The following is a 16,834-nucleotide window of genomic DNA, read 5'->3' on the forward strand; positions in this document are numbered from 1 at the left end:
TACCATAGAACTTGGTCAACATCAGTCAACATGGTCAGAATTAGTCCTTCAATGGACCCTACGCATCTTCAAAATGTTCCCCGCTTTAGAGCCATAAACCACATTCTCAACCACTTGATGGGCGAATAGATCACGGTTGGATGCAGTCGCGGTGTGCAAGACAAAGGAAACAGAGATGCGCCCAGTGGGGGCACTTTAAATCACCAATGCAGACCATAGTGCACGAAGGAAAGGCGCCTCTTCACACACTATGATTCCTACATTTGTCAGACTAAAGTGTATAGTACGAAATAGGGTTTTACAGCGCGGCCTCCAGGCAAACATCCGGTTTCAGAGGCTTCTCCCTTGTACTATCCTTTACAGTCTACCGTCTCATCGTCGGGGCCTTTTCTCACCAAAAATCAAAAATAAAATAAAATAATAAAAATTCTACTTAACCTAAATCTAAACCTAACAACCTAAGTCTTCGATCTTGAACTTTTGTTATTTGGTCTTCAGCTTCTTTGTTGTTTGATATTCAGTCTCTTTTTTTTTTTTTTTTTTTAAAGCTTTGAACTTGGATTCTTGTTCTTCTTTTTGTGTTGCTCTTTTTCTTCATTTTTTTTTCTTCTTTGTTTTTCTTGCTTTTCTTTAATCTTCTTCATTGTTTCTTTTTGTGTTTTCTTCTTTGAAGGTCTAAGGAATTTCACCATGTAACATAGGATGGAGGCTAACATGAATACCTAATGATCATTGACAATGTGCCAAGATCAACTAAAAAGGGGTGGGGAATGACTCAAAAATGGGTGTTACCGAAAAGACTTGGTCCCAAAAGATGTGAATTGGGGGACCCACTTCAAAGTTCATCAAGCACCTCAATGCAAGGTGTGATATACAAAATCTATCTAACTATCTACTCTAGACCCCTAGAAAAATGATGATCTATCTTAAAAAGGTGGTGAGAATCTAACTAAGTAAGGCTCGGACGAGACTCGGGAGTACTAAGGGGTACTCCCTCCAAAACCAAGATGCGAGTCTTCATTATCTTCAATGTACCTTACCGGGCTAATCTTTGCTCGCGCACATCGGTTTGACCAACCACATCCCTCCGCACCTAGACCCAATCAAGCTACATGCATCTGACCCCCACACAAGCGGTCTTAAAATGGTCCGTGAGGCTCAAAACGTGTCCCACTTATCAAATACAAGGAATTCCATATCAAGACCCGGGACCAATCTATGATTCAATACTTATGACTCGGTGCTCTGGTACCTGTAGGGATGAGAAGACAAGAGAGAACAAAAATGCATGAACTTAAACTAGAATGCATCTAAAAAGTATTGTGACAACCGTCAAAATTCGAGTTAGTTCTAGATTTGATAAACTTAGTTGCACATATAGGCACAACACATATTAGACTTAGTAATTAGAAGCTAAGTTATAACCTACTAGAAACTTGGAAACAGATAGAAACAATGGATGGTGTACTTAGATTTCACCTTGATATGTGAATTCTACATCTACTAAGCTGTAGTGACTATCCATATTTGGATCACTCTTTGACTCGAACAATATTTCATGAATCATGCACACACATCATGCACTTGACCTAGAAGTAGAAGTTAGTTCAAAGTCTCATAGAAACTTAAGTCAAATTTGAAGACTAGGACTAGTATACTTGATTCCTCAATTTCGCTTGAATCTCGGAATCACTACATAGAATGCCAATAAACCGATAAAAATAAATTACAAACATTATTTATAACTATAAAAGAGTTATAATACCATAAGATAATTTAAAGTCTCAAATATTCTATTTATTTTGATATTCAAAGTTTATTAAACTCCAAAACCCTAAAAGCCCTAAAAACTCATATTTATAAACTTTAACCTTAAAAATCCTATAAAAACAATTATGAACCTTATAATATTATCTTATCATAATAATTATTATGAAATAAAATTCAATGAAAAATAAAGATTTAGTTATTAACATTTACCCTTGATTTATAAGTCAAAAATCAAGAGTTTTATGCATAAAAACTAGGTTAAGGTGCACATTTTATAAAAAGTTGGATATTTTTATAAAAGATTTGAATTTTTATAAAAGAAACAAGAGAGAGAGCCTCTCCTCCCCTAAAATCGGATCCCTCTCTCCCCATACCTCTCTCACACTCTCATTCTCCAACACACACACATCTCTCTTCTTTCTCTCTCTAGAAAACTCTCTCTACCTTCTCTCTACTTTTTCTCTCCAAACACCACTCCATTCTCTCTTCCTCCCTCTAAGAACCAAGAAATTTTCCAGAAAACAAACCCAAGAACACTCCTCAAACTCGAAATCTTCATCATCTTGTGGTATTCTTGAAGGTAAAATCGATTTCTACTTCACTTTTCTTTCAAGTTTTGCTCTTTTTCTTACACTTTCTCCTTCTTCATCTTCTTCAAACTTGTTTTCTTTTTGTTAAAATGGTTTTTACAACATGATGGATGTGTTTTAACACCATGCATGTATGATAAACAAGGTTGCATGTTCATGATCTTAGTGCAAAAATCGATTTTAAGGAGTAAAACATCAAACTCAAGTTAAGAGTTTTTGAGAAACAAAATTTTGTTCATAAATGCATGTATACATTTTGATAAGTTTTAATCTTTTGATCTCTGGAAACATGACCAAAATATGAGGTTATCATGATATATTTAAAATACTTCAAAAGATTTACTCAAGGAAATGATGAAAACCCACTTTTCTAACCAATCATCATGCATGCAATCTGCCAGATTTCTTTACCTGACTTTAAACTATCATATCTCACTCATTTCGTAGCCAAAATTCGTGATTCTTTTTCTGAAATATAATATTTTGACTTAGCTTTCAAACCCATCTGACCTCACTAAAAAAGTCCAATATTTCGATTTTTACCAATTTTTACAAAACTGTTGCTCAAACAGCACTTTCCTTATGAACATTTGTTTTGTGTTGCATGTTCAAAGGACTTATTCATCACTAAAAATCATTCAAAAATTATTTCGAACTCTTAACATCATATATTAAGAGGTACAAAAAGATCTTGATTTAAAAGTCTTTGGAACATGTTGCAAAAATTCTCAAAGTAACATCAATAATCTTTACCAAAATCACAAGAACCAAGTTTTCTCTATAATTTATTGAGCCTTTAGGCATGTTTTTCGATATCAAAAATAAGAAAACAATTTTTCATTGTTATTAAATTGTATGAAGATGTGTTCTGGAAATTTTCAGCTCAATATATATTTTCTTTATTTTTACATGAAAATAATAAGAAAATAGAGTATTAAATCATATAAAATACTTAAACTAGTAAATAAATTCTGGAAAAATTCTTGGATGATCCTTTAAGTTAATAAACATCTTCCATTAAGTTTCATCGATTTTTGTTACTGTTTAATATGGTTTTGAATTTTCTTTTTGTTTAGCTCTAATAAATCATAAAACCACATTAGGGAATATAAAAATGGTATCTAATAATTTTCGCAGCTTATGCTCTCTGTGGAAGACTTAGAAAAATATTTCCAGAATTTTTCATAATGTATCCCTATTTTTCTCCGATTTTTGTATTTATAATGGACTAAAAACAGGAAAAATAGTTTTACTCATCCAAAAATTATGAAAATTTACCAGAACACCTTGTAGTACATTAGGATGCTACATAAAAATTTTGATGATTTTTCTCTTCTGTATACTATTTTTCTTCTATTTTCCCAAGATTAAATACACTTAAACCCAATTTTTATTAGAATACATACACAAAAATCATAAAATTGGGATAAACAGTTTAGAAGTTCATTTTTATATTTTTCCTAGCTTAATAATGACTAATAACAGCGTTACAAAAATTTTGGGCAATTTTGGAAACTATTTTCTATTTATTTCAATTTTTATTAGAATAAATGCTCAAAAATCATAAAATTGGGTTAAATTGTCTGGAAATCTATTTTTATATTTTTCTCAGGTTAAGTACGTGTAATGACATTACTATAAAAAGTTTGGGGCATTTTCTTAACCGATTTCTATTTTTCATGAATTTGTATCTATTTAGAGAATTAAATATATGAAAAATGGTTATACATATTCATAATCCATGAAAATTTATCTAGAAGTCTTTTAGTACATTTAGAACCAAAATCTGAAGTTTGGTAATTTTTATTAACTGTTTAGTATTTTTCATGATTTTATGGTTATTCAAGAAACTAAAATCGTGAAAAATAGTCAGACAAATAAAAAATTCAAGAAAATTTATCTTAAGGTCTTTGACTTCAATTAAAACTTAAATGCAAAGTTTGGGAAAGTTTATAACTAAATTGATTTAGTTTTGAATATTTAATCATTGGAACACCTCTAAAATGTTAAATATTAACATTTCAATAATGGAAATTTTCCACTTAAATTGTTATATAACAATTGATTCATTGAAATTAAATTTTCATAGAAAAATATTTGTAACTTATCTATATTAAATTTTGACACAATATTGGTATAATTCTATTGTAGTAGTATGTATACTAGTGTTAGATTTCGATTAGAGACTCATTAGTGTGTAACATCGTTGTAGGAAAACGATAGTGGTACGAGTGGAGCGTAGTTCAAGGCACCATTTGCATCATCTCAATGCATTGTGAGTATTCACGCACTCCCTTATTTTCAGTTTTTATGTTTTGGGGTGGAAAAGCATGTCTCGAAAAACTATTATTTGAATGTTGTATTTAAATTGATTTGTATCAAACATGATTGATATTTTATTGCTATGTCTCTCTATGTATGTCTATGCAACACGAAACATGAGAACTTATCGTACTAAGGCCCTTCCCTTATCTCTAACCATTAACTCTTTGAGCCAATGGTCATTATGGATAGCGCTATTAGGAATTGACAACTCCTCACTCGCCCTATTGCTGGAGTGCATGATACCATATTCATCTATGGAACGATAAGCATAGATCTTGATAGGGCTTCAGTCATAGGTTTGGTTGAGACTCATTGTTTGCTCATACACATACAAACTCGTTACTTATTATAGCAATAAACTTGTTTATTAATTATAGCAATGAACTTTGTTTCTCATTACAACAACGAACTGTTATTACTGAAAACTTATATACATGTTTTAGCATTGGAATTGTTTGCTCCTTGTAGCAACGAAATTGATTGCTCATTTTAGCAATGAAACTTGTTTACTCGTTTGAGTAACGAACTTTATCTTCCATGAGAATATGAATGTTGCATCTTATTTGGGCAACATACCTTATCTCTCATGATGACAAAGAACTTTGTTTTTACAAACTTATTTACTCATCTTAACAATATACTTTTATTATTGGAAACTTTTATCAAAACTTTGATTTCAATTCATGGAACCAGTATTATTTTGTTTATCTGTGAGTACTCACCAACTATTTTTATAGTTGACGCTCGTTTTACATGCTTTTTCAGGAATCATCGAGTAAGTGGCACTTAGGGACACTTCACTTTTAGGAGCATTCGCATGTGTTGTATTTCAATTTACATTGTAATTTCTTTTAAAAGTTGTTCAAACCCATTGTGAATTTGTAATGATTTTTAATACTATGGTTGGTGTTGTCTTTTAACTTTTGCGATGAAACCCTTTGTACTGCCACGCCCTGTGTTTCCGCTTTAGCGGGGTGTGACAAGTATGAAAATTAGAAAAAGAAAGAAACAAAATATGCAATATTTTTGAAAATTTTATGCAATTTTTATGAATGACCTAAATGAGTTACTCTAAATGCAACAATATACAACCTAAATGCAATAAAAAAAAATAAAATATAAGAATACCTCACCCCAAGCTTAAAATTAAGCATTGTCCTCAATGCTTAGGATGAGAGTAAGGAAGGATCATACCGGGATCAAGATGGAGGAGGCCCGCGAGGGGGATAACCGCCCTCGGGCTGAAAATGATACCAAAGGTCCTCCATGTAAGTGTTGGTGCGTGCTTGTTGTTCCTCAATGCGGTGGATGGCTGCGGTGTTCCTGTTGCCCTGGAGGCGCAAGGAAGCAAGCTGACTGTAAATATCGAGAGGAAACTCGTGTGCGGGGCCGGGCTCATTGTGTTTCTGGTATGAGTGATAATCATGCTGTGGCTGGAAGTGTTCTCTCGAGGACTGAGAGTGTGACCCGGAGGCTTGACATGGATAAGGTGGTGGCAACTGGCGGATCGGGAGATCATAATGGTCTTCAGCCTCGAATGGGCTATCAGCATTGTCAGGGTCCACCTGCATGTCATCATCCGCTGCTGCAGCATCATCATTTGGCAACTCTTGAGGCAAGAACCATGTTTCGGGGACATTGGTGGTGAAGGCGGAGATACTTGGATTGGGCAAGATGTAAACTGGGTCCTTGACATGGTTGAGCCAAGAGAAATGTCCAGGAAGAGTAGGATGAGGTAGCATTAATTCCATCCGGGTGAGAGTTATGCAATCAAGAAGGTAGAGAGGTGGATCATCCACTGACACATATTTAGATTCTGGAAATTGAAGGCCCATACCCAAACCAATGAGGGTAATGAGACCTCCAATACAAATGTCACCAGTGGTCTTCGTCCTGAGGCTGTCACATTTGTCTAAAAAGAAGGTGGCGAAATCGGGTAAAGACCAACGTCGGCTCGACATGCAGTAGAGAAAATATAACTCAACGGTGTTGATTTGTCCCGGCTCGTGACGAGCAAAGATAGAAGTGGATAGGATCCGGTGGGCAATTCTCCAGCAAGGATGGATGATAAAGGGGTCTTTTTTGGCGACTGGGATTGAACTTGGAAAGGCTCGTGATTTGGGTCCAAAAGTCTACTTTGGGCAAGCTTTTAAATTGAGACCATTGGTAGCTGTAAATGTCGGAGTTGTTGATGTCATATGTGCCCATGAGCTTGTTGAGGGTTTTGTACTTGAGTCGGTGCTGCCGACCCTGGAGTTTGAAAGTGAGTACCCTCGCCGTGTCATTGCGGGCATAGGTGGAGAGGAAGTCGAGTGTGGGTTGTTTGTAGGTGCGTGCAGAAAGAGCGAGAAACTCGTGCCAACCAATGTTGAAAAATAGTTGTCTCAAGTGGTTGTCAAGGCCGAGGTGCTCCATAGAATCTTGGTGGTAAAATTTTGTGGCGCGGATTGCACGCTTTTGAAGGTTGGATTTGAACTCTCGGCTTTGGGCACTCGTGAGGGTAAGGTTCCCATCACGATCAACATGGTCGGTGGACATTTTCTTGGATGGCCCCGAGGATTGAGCTTCACGAGATGAACCATGAGATGCGTGAATGGTCTTGTCCCGTGCCATTGTACCGGTGAATAAACCTAGCAAAGACAAAAACTTGGGCAAAATTATCCCTCACACTCGCCTCACACCAATCCAATCAAATCAGAGAATAAAAATTGGGCAAATATTCCAAACTTGCAATTTTGGGAAAAATCAAATGCAATTCAATTAATTCAAAGCAAACTAAGTCTACTTCTAATCAACCTAATGTATAGCATAAGCCTATGGAATGAGAATTTGAAGGCAATGGAATTTAAAAGAAATGTACCAATTTCGAGTGTCGAAACCCGAAAAGAAATCTGCTAAAACCGCACCCCAAGCTTGAATTTGACCCACAAGGTTGAATCTTTTGAAACTCCGGTGAGAAACAATTTTTTTTTTAAATTTTTGGTCAAAATTAGCGGCGGCGACAGACGGTGGCCGGCGGTGGAGCTAGGTTTTCCGGCGATGAGATTTTCCCAAATTAATAGTAGATCGGTGTGTGGTGGAGTGTGATTCATGGCTATGTAGTTTTCAAACGGAATATCTTCAAAGGATTGACCAACAATTGGAGAATTCGGTTCGGTGTCGGTATCACTTGAAGTGTGAACTTGATCTTCTATGTTGATTAGTGGAGAAGAGGAAGAAGCTTGAACGAGTTGTTGTTGCTTTGCTTGTTTTGCTAACTTTTTCAACATTTTTGCTTCTTTTTCAATTTCCGGATTGTAGAGTAGTTCCCCGGTTCTTGTAGACCTAGGCATAAACAATCAAATAACAATAACCAATTTCCCCCGCAACGGCGCCAAAACTTGGTGGGTTGTCAAGTCTACCAAGCAAATTACACCCTTTGATTTCTAAATAAACGTAATATAATGGTAAAAAGGGGTATCGATCCTCGGGGAAATGGTTGTATTCAATCACCAATGCAATTCAATAGAACTAGTGAAATTAAACTAACTAACTACAATTAAACTAAAAGGGGGGTGTTTGATTACTTGAAAACTAAAATACTTGAATAACTAAAAACCTTGCAATTAAGCAAGTTGATGAGATGCTCAAAGGTTGGGAATAATTGGTTAACTAAGGCAATTCAACACAATGAACATTTGTGTGTTTATCATTAGGATCTAATACAAAGCTTATCCTTCATCCCAAATTGGTTATAGCAATCATGAAGCATGATATGCCAAGATTCCTCATAGGTAGTATGGAGGTTGGGGAAGCCCACAACACACCTTCTTAATTAAGATCAAGGGTCAATTGAAGCAATTAATCCCAAGAAATCAATTAGCCTTAAGAATGAAGGAATCCCCAATTCCTAGAGGATGTCAAATGCTTACACATCCATAAAGGAGCTATGATTCATAAGCTAGAGATGATTCCTACCATCATAAAGCCTTTGTTCTAGATAAATTCAATGATCCAATGCAAAATCAATGAAACAAATCAACCATTGCTCAATCAAATACTAAGCTCATGATCAAAGCATCAAATAAGCATAAGAATTGTAACTAGAATCATAAACATGGAATAAATTGATAATCAACATAAATCCTTCAAAACCCACAAACATTCATTGGTTTTCAGCCAAAGTCAACCAAATATAAAGAGTTTAGCCACTCATGGCAATAGAACAACAATCACAAAAGTCTAATTGCATAAAGAAACTACCAAAAATATTGGAAAGATGAAGAGAAATGAGTCTTGAGCTTCCAAAATCGCCTCCCACAGGTCTCCAATGGTGTAAAATCGAAGTTGTGGCTGCTAGGTCTTATCCCCAAGGTAATGGCAAGCCAAATGACCAAAATACCCAAACTGGGCAGTTGCGCGGGTACCCGCGCAGCCAAAATTCCACCCGCGCAAATGCTGCTGGAATGCTATTGGTCCACCATTCCACTACTCCACCCTTCCACTGCCAAAGATTCCTTTGGTCCCCCCCTTGTCCATGTAATTTGAATCCACCAATCATCATTTAGCCACTAAATGGATGCTCCAAGCCCAAAATTAGAAATTTATGATCCATCTTCACAAGCCCAAATAATCCAAGCCAATAACTTTCAAAGCCCAATTCTTCTTCTTTGATTCCGCCAAGCCCAATAATGCTTCGGGAGCCCACTAAGTCGTCTTCACTCAAATCCACAATCACAAAAAGCTCCAAAACCCTGCAAAATTCCTCATGCAACATAACAAGCCCCCGATACGATCCATGATAAAGAAAATAAAGAATATACAATGCAATACTAATAAAAAGAGCTAAAAATCTAAGATAAACTAATAAAAATAAGGAAATAAAATAAGCTATCAGTTGTATTAGCATAATAGCTAATTTTTGAATTTATCCAGTTTGGATCGACCGTAGATCTACATTCCCCATATTTTATATAAATTTTTGCGAGAATGTTTTTAATACATTTAATTTGGGATAAAGGTAAAGTCTTTAAATAATACTCGACAAGTATTTATTTCGTAAATAACGACTCTTAAGTTCTGAAGTCGATCATGTTATTTATTGTGATAAGAATAAATAACTTAGTATAATGAAGTTATGTTGTTATAATTAATATAAAAAAATATTAATAATTTCTCAATTCATTTTTACATATCCTTATATATATATTAAAAGTTAAATCTTATAATTTAACCAATAATTATATAATCTCATGAATTTAATCTTCCATCAATTATGGCAATATACTTTCATTTTATACACGGATACTAATTTTGGTCATTTTTATATTGTTCCATGCTTCCATGAGATACTTTATCTTATACATGTAAAGTCATCATTTTTGTGACTCATAATATCCACTTGTATAATTATAGCAATATACTTTCAATCTTGTGATTTTTCTTAATAATTATATTTATATTTCACATAAAGTATAATTATATCAACTTATAACAATCTACTTTAACTTAATAGATTTGCTAGTGATTTATCACATCTTTAGATTGCTATTTCATAAATGTTTGACCAATAACAAAGTAAGATGTTATTTTGTATATAAAACTTAAAAATCATCAAACTTTAATAGACACACATATATTCTCCCCCAGATATTAAAACCGTAAAAGAGGGGACGTAGAAACTCACATTCGACGTGTGATCTCGATCCCGGTTCGTTTTTAGTGAAGCTTTACGCGAGAAATCGCAACGTAACCATTCTTGGACTCTTAAACGTTTCCGGGTCTATTTGGTTAAGTTTTAAACTAAAAGGGACTCGTTTTCAATTATTTTATATTTAAAAGAAAAGGCTATATTGTAATTTATTTTACTCAAGGGACTAAATCTGTAATAAATGATATCTAAAGGGACCATTTTTGTAAAGTCTAAGTCACATGAGACTTGGTTTATAAGGTTTTCAATTCAGGGACTGATTTAAACTTTAAGGCCATAATGGAGGTACTGTTTTTGCCAACTGATTCCAAATTTTGGGCAAAAGGAATCGACGCGGTCATCCTCTTCATTCGTTCATCCAGTCGAGTCAAGGCAACGGTGAAAAGATCGAGCAAACGAATCAGCGGGGGTGAAGGGTCCGATCTCCGGTGACGATCGAGTAAATCACATGTAGGGGCGCCGGCCGATGGCGATCGCCGGCGTCTTCTTCCTCTTCTGGTTCGATTGGTAGCAAGCATAAAAAGTGGAATGATTGGGGGTTCTGTGATGGTGCTCGACGAATCAAAGGGAGGGGCTGCGAAGATCGATTGAAGGAGATTGCGAGCTTGCTTTCCGGCGAACCCTTCTCGTTCCCAGCAGCTCGTCACCGGCAACAATCCGTCAGAAGAGCGACAACATCGTCAGTCGCCGTGAATGGGGGTTCAGCAGTTTCGATTTGTGGGAGGAAAGGAAGAGGATGGTGGGTTTGGGTGGTGCTTCATCTACCGGAGGGGAGAAGAGGCTCCGATGGCCATTCAGGTTCCTCCTTCGTGATTTCATCGTCTCCAGTCAAAAATCGAGGAAAGTGAGGCAGCAACAATAACGAATGAAGACCCAGGGGGAAACAGTTAAAGAGGTGGGATGGCGGCGATGTTGCATTGGCTCGCCAGCAGTCGCCTTCGATGGAGGATGTCCTCGACGGAACTGCTTTGACCTCCGGTAAGTAGTAACTGTCGATAGTTGAGGTGTTTGTCTGGTTTGTTTGATAGGTACCAAGGATGAACTTTGATGTTTGGGTTTTGGTGTTTAATCAGGGAATGGAAGCAAGGATTCACTTTGTTGTGAATTTGATGTTTGATAGGAAAAGGAACAAAGAAGAACAAAGGTGGTATGAATTCTGATGGCCGGAAAACTCCAATTCCGGTGGTTCTTCTTCCACCGTGAGAGAGAGATGGAGAGAATGGAGTGAGTCTGTGAATGATTGAGGATATTTTTGTGTGATCAAAAATAAGATTTTTAGAAGACTTTTGTGGTACTTTGTGATCTTGCAGGAGATTTAGAGTACAATGTCCAATTGGTTCAAGATTTGATACATGTGCAATTGGGATGATCATTTGTGTAATTGTGTAAAAAGTGAGGATCGAGAATGAATGGGAAAAGAAGCTGGACACTTTCATGTACCAATAGATCTTTTATTACACCTCTCAAGTATTCTTTGCTTTTCTAATGTTATATATATATATATATATATATATATATATATCATAGATAACAATACTTTTATACACATAATGTATACATACACACTTCATTAATTTGATATTTATACATGTGATGGTATTTTGGTAACAATAATGCATCCATACTCTCAGATATAATTGATGCAAAAATTTATTTTTAAGGTCACAATTAATTCATATTTTTGGCGGTTTTTGATTCGATCTTCTACGACGGATGGTTTGATTAGATTAAGATGTTCCAAAAGAATTTATAAATATGATATATTTAATATACATTATAAACTTAAAATTACACACGATTGGTCAATAATACATAGCAGTTCGCGGTGGTTTGACCGCCGAACTCAGACCAATTTTTACCAATTGTTACATAACCCTACTCAGTCCCTTCGTGAGGGGATCTGTTGGGTTGTCCTCCGATGATATCCTCTTCACAAAGAGGTGTCCTTCTTCTACTTGATGTCTTACGAAGTGGTACTTTCTGTCGATATGTCTGGATCTACCATGATCTCTCGGTTCCTTGGTTAAGGCAACCACCCCTTCATTATCGGAAAAAATCTCCACAGACTCCTTTATGGTTGGTACTACTCCAAGGTCTCCAATGAAGTTCTTCAATCATATCGCCTTTTTCGATGCTTCACTCGCTGCTATGTACTCTGATTCACACGTTGAATCAGCCACAATCTTCTGCTTGGAACTTTTCCATGTTACTGCTCCTCCATTTAGGGTAAACACCCAGCCTGACTGAGAGCGCAAATTATCTCTATCGGTCTGACAACCGACATCACAATACCCTGTCACTCTCAAGTCATCACTCCCACCGAGGGTAGGGACCCAGTCCTTGGTCCTCCGCAGGTACTTAAGAATGTTCTTAACTGCAGTCCAATGAGCTTTACCAGGATTCCCTTGATATCTACTGGCCATTCTCAAAGCAAAGGCCACATCAGGGCGAGTACAAGTCATAGCATACATGATCGAGCCAACCGCGGAAGCATACGTTACTCGACTCATCTCTGCTATCTCAGCCTCTGTACTCGGACTCTGAGTCTTACTCAGTTTGGTATTGCTTTGGATAGGTAAGTCACCTTTCTTGGAGTTCTCCATGCTGAAACGCTTCAACACCTTGTCCAAGTAGGTACTTTGACTAAGTCTTATTAGTCTTTTACTCCTGTCTCTCATTATCCTTATCCCTAGAATATAGGCAGCTTCTCCAAGGTCCTTCATAGCAAAACACTTCCCAAGCCAGGACTTAACCTCCTGCAAGGTTGGGATGTCGTTTCCTATGAGAAGTATGTCATCCACATACAACACCAGAAAGCTTACTATACACCCACTGGCTTTGACATATACACATGACTCATCCACACTTCTCGAAAATCCAAACTCTTTGACTTTCTCATCGAAGCAATGATTCCATCTGCGAGATGCTTGTTTCAATCCATAGATGAATTTCTCAAGCTTACACACTCTATTAGGGTACTTTGCATTGACAAAATCCTCTGGCTGACACATGTAAACATCTTCATCCAACTTTCCATTAAGGAAAGCGGTTTTGACATCCATTTGCCATATTTCATAGTCATGAAATGCAGATATGGCTAGCATAACCCTTATAGATTTAATCTTCGCTACTGGTGATAAGGTCTCATCATAGTCAACTCCCTGAGTTTGAGTAAAGCCCTTCGTAACCAGTCGCGCCTTATATGTGTGTACTTTCCCATCCATGTCGGTCTTCTTCTTGAAGATTCATTTGTACCCGACTGTCTTACGACCCGGTACATTGTCAACCAAGTTCCAAACTTGATTGTCATACATGGACTGAATCTCGCTGTCAATTGCCTCTTTCCATTTAGCAAACTTGGGGCCTGCCATGACTTCCTTGTAGTTAGATGGTTCATCCAAATTTAACAGTGTGTTATCACTGATAAACGTATCACCTTCATTAGTAATATGAAAACCATAAAACTCAGGTGCCATCCTAACTCGAGAGGAACGTCGAAGAGGTAATGACTCGTCAATAGGTTCAACATGAGTTTCCTCCTCAGGTTGAGCGCTAGTGTTTGAGGTTCCTTCATCACTTAACTCTTGAAGCTCTTCAAGGTTAATTTGCCTCCCACTGTCCTCTTGGCATATGAGCTCTCTCTCTCTCTCTCTCAAGACTCCTCTCCTCGCAACGAAGACAACATTGTCACTCGGTCTGTAGAAGAGATATCCAAATGATTTTTGTGGGTAGCCGATGAAAATACATCGCTCACTACGAGGTTTGAGCTTGTCGTGAGTTTCTTTTCTCACAAAAGCCTCGCAACCCCAAAATTTGATGTGATCTAACGAGGGAACCTTCCCTGTCCACATCTCGTGAGGTGTTTTGGCAACCTTCTTAGTAGGGACTAGATTAAGGATATGGGCGGCAGTCTCTAAGGCATACCCCCAGAATGAGATAGGTAACGAAGCTCGACTCATCATGGAACGAACCATGTCGAACAAGGTTCGATTGCGCATCTCATCCACACCATTAAGCTGTGGTGTCCTGGGTGGCGTCAACTGTGAAATAATTCCACATTCCTTAAGATAGTCTAGGAACTCGATACTAAAATACTCTCCTCCTCGATCGGATCGCAGCATATTTATCTTCCTGCCCAATTGATTCTACACTTCTTGTTTAAACTCTTTGAACTTTTCAAAAGTTTCTGACTTATTCTTGATTAAGTAAATATACCCATATCTACTATAATCATCAGTAAAAGTCACATAGAAGCGGTTAGCATCCTTTGTGGCGGTTCTGAAGGGTCCACACACATCTGTGTGTATGAGTTCCAACAAACCCTCACCCCTTTCACAAGTACCAGTGAAGGGTGACTTGGTAATCTTCCCAAGTAAACAAGATTCGCAAGTGTCATCCGATTTCAAGTCGAATGACTCCAAGACTCCAGCCTTTTGGAGTTGGCCTATGCGCTTGTTGTTGACATGTCCAAGACGACAATGCCACAAGCATGCCTTGTCCAAAACATTGGACGAATCAATATTCAACACATTATTTCCTAGGTTATCTACAACCATCACAGTTTCATATATACCATTACAAGGTAATGCTTCAAAATAAAAAACACCATTATAATAAGCATTGATACCGCCACTTTCATTATTAAAAGAAAAGGTAAAAACTTGTTTATACAAACTGTGAAAGGAAATAATATTTCTCGTCATATCTGACGAGTAACAATAATTATTCAAATCTAAATTTAACTCATTACTAAGCAGTAAAGAGTAAACTCCAATCTTGGTCACAAGCGACATTTTCCTATTCCCCATGATTAAGTTTATCTTCCCGTGCTCCACATCTCTACTTCATTTTAGTCCATGCATATAAGAACAAATGTGAATACCACAACCTGTATCAAGGACCCAAGAATTAGCATGTGATGAGTTATTAGACATAATAGTGTAAATACCTACAAAGGTGGGCTTTATCTTCCCATCCTTTAAGTCCTGCAAGTATTTGGAGCAACTTCATTTACAGTGCCCTTTTTCATGACAATGGAAGCACTCTGCATCCTTGGGATTGGTAGAGGGATTAGTAGAACTAGCTTTGGTCCCACTAGAAGAGGATCCATCAAGAGACTTTCCCTTGCGGCTCTTAGAAGGAGCCTTCCTCTTCTTCCCTTTCCCATGTCCGATTGCCAGAACAGGGGCAGCAACAGTAGTAGGAGTAGGTACAACCGACTTGCCTTTCAAGTTGCTTTTTGCAGTTCTAAGAAGGCCTTGAAGCTTGCTAAGAGTGACCTCCTCCTTGTTCATATGATAGGTCATGCGGAACTGATCATAACAAGAAGGCAACGAGTGTAGGATGATATCAATGGCCAACTCTTCATCGAAGTTCACATTCAACTTCAACAAGCGGTCCACATATCTCTACATCTTTTGCATGTGGGTCGTGATGGACTCTCCATCCTTCATCTTGGTTGTGATCATGGAGGCAATGATATCATACCTCTCCTGCCGAGCACTTTGATGGTACATTTCCATGAAATCTTTGTGTATTTCGTAGGGCCACAAGTCCTCATAGGACTTTTGAAGCTCAGCAGTCATGGTTGCGATCATTATACACGACACCTTTGTCGCGTCCCTCTCATGAACCCTGTATTCCTCGATTTGTTCGGGAGTAGCAGTTTGTTCATCAATCCCCTTCAGCTCTTTATCTAGGACATATTCTTTGTCCTCATAGCGAAGGGCCATACGAATGTTTCTTATCCAATCGTTAAAGTTTGACCCATCGAAGATAGTTCTCCCAACCAAATTAATGAGGGAGAATGAGCTAGAAGGGTTTGAACCTGAAGCATTGTTTGGGATAGACATCGGAAAAGAAAAAGAACAAAGTTTAGATTAGATGAGAATCCTTAATATAACACCCAAATGAAATATTAAGGCTAGGACCCAACACAATATTTTACAATTCGGAAGAGGGATGCCGTAATCCAATTGCAAAATATTTTTTGAAGGTAGGTAAATGACGATTTACCAATTTCCACCATGAAAAACGAAATTGATTATTAAGTTTTAATTGGATTGAAACTCCTAGATTCCTTTGAGATTCATTGAACTTTTCAATGGCATGTTTAAATCTCGATTGTGCCTTTCAAGTTTGTGACTGGGATACTGAGGATCACAAACAAGGTGTGAATAACCATGCAAATGTGCTTGGTACTCTTAATGTTACAAGTCACCTAATCAATGTGCCGGTTAACCACACACGCTCCATTGATCTATGATTAACATCAATCTACCCTTTTCCACACTTGCCAGTCCCAGATTAGTGTGCCGGTTAACCACACACGCTCCACTAACGACTTAGCAAAGTGCAATTTCATGGAATCGCACCATTTTCACATTTTTCCTAAAGTAACTAAGATTAGGAATTTAATAAAAGTTTAGTTACTTTATAATTATCATTATACTTTTAACGA

General features: G+C 37.2%; 1 long non-coding RNA gene across 1 annotated transcript; it reads left to right on the plus strand.

The window, feature by feature from the left end:
- The first annotated feature begins 10,698 nt into the window (after window positions 1-10,698).
- On the plus strand, window positions 10,699-11,817 carry LOC145135830 (uncharacterized). The gene is made up of 2 exons (XR_013720069.1): window positions 10,699-11,352; window positions 11,448-11,817. It is a non-coding gene; the product is annotated as an uncharacterized LOC145135830 (long non-coding RNA).
- Window positions 11,818-16,834: the final 5,017 nt, after the last annotated feature.

The sequence above is a fragment of the Lactuca virosa genome, chromosome 9 (assembly GCF_052849685.1).
Source record: "Lactuca virosa cultivar CGN04683 chromosome 9, Lactuca_virosa_CGN04683_v6, whole genome shotgun sequence".
Taxonomy (NCBI): domain Eukaryota; kingdom Viridiplantae; phylum Streptophyta; class Magnoliopsida; order Asterales; family Asteraceae; genus Lactuca; species Lactuca virosa.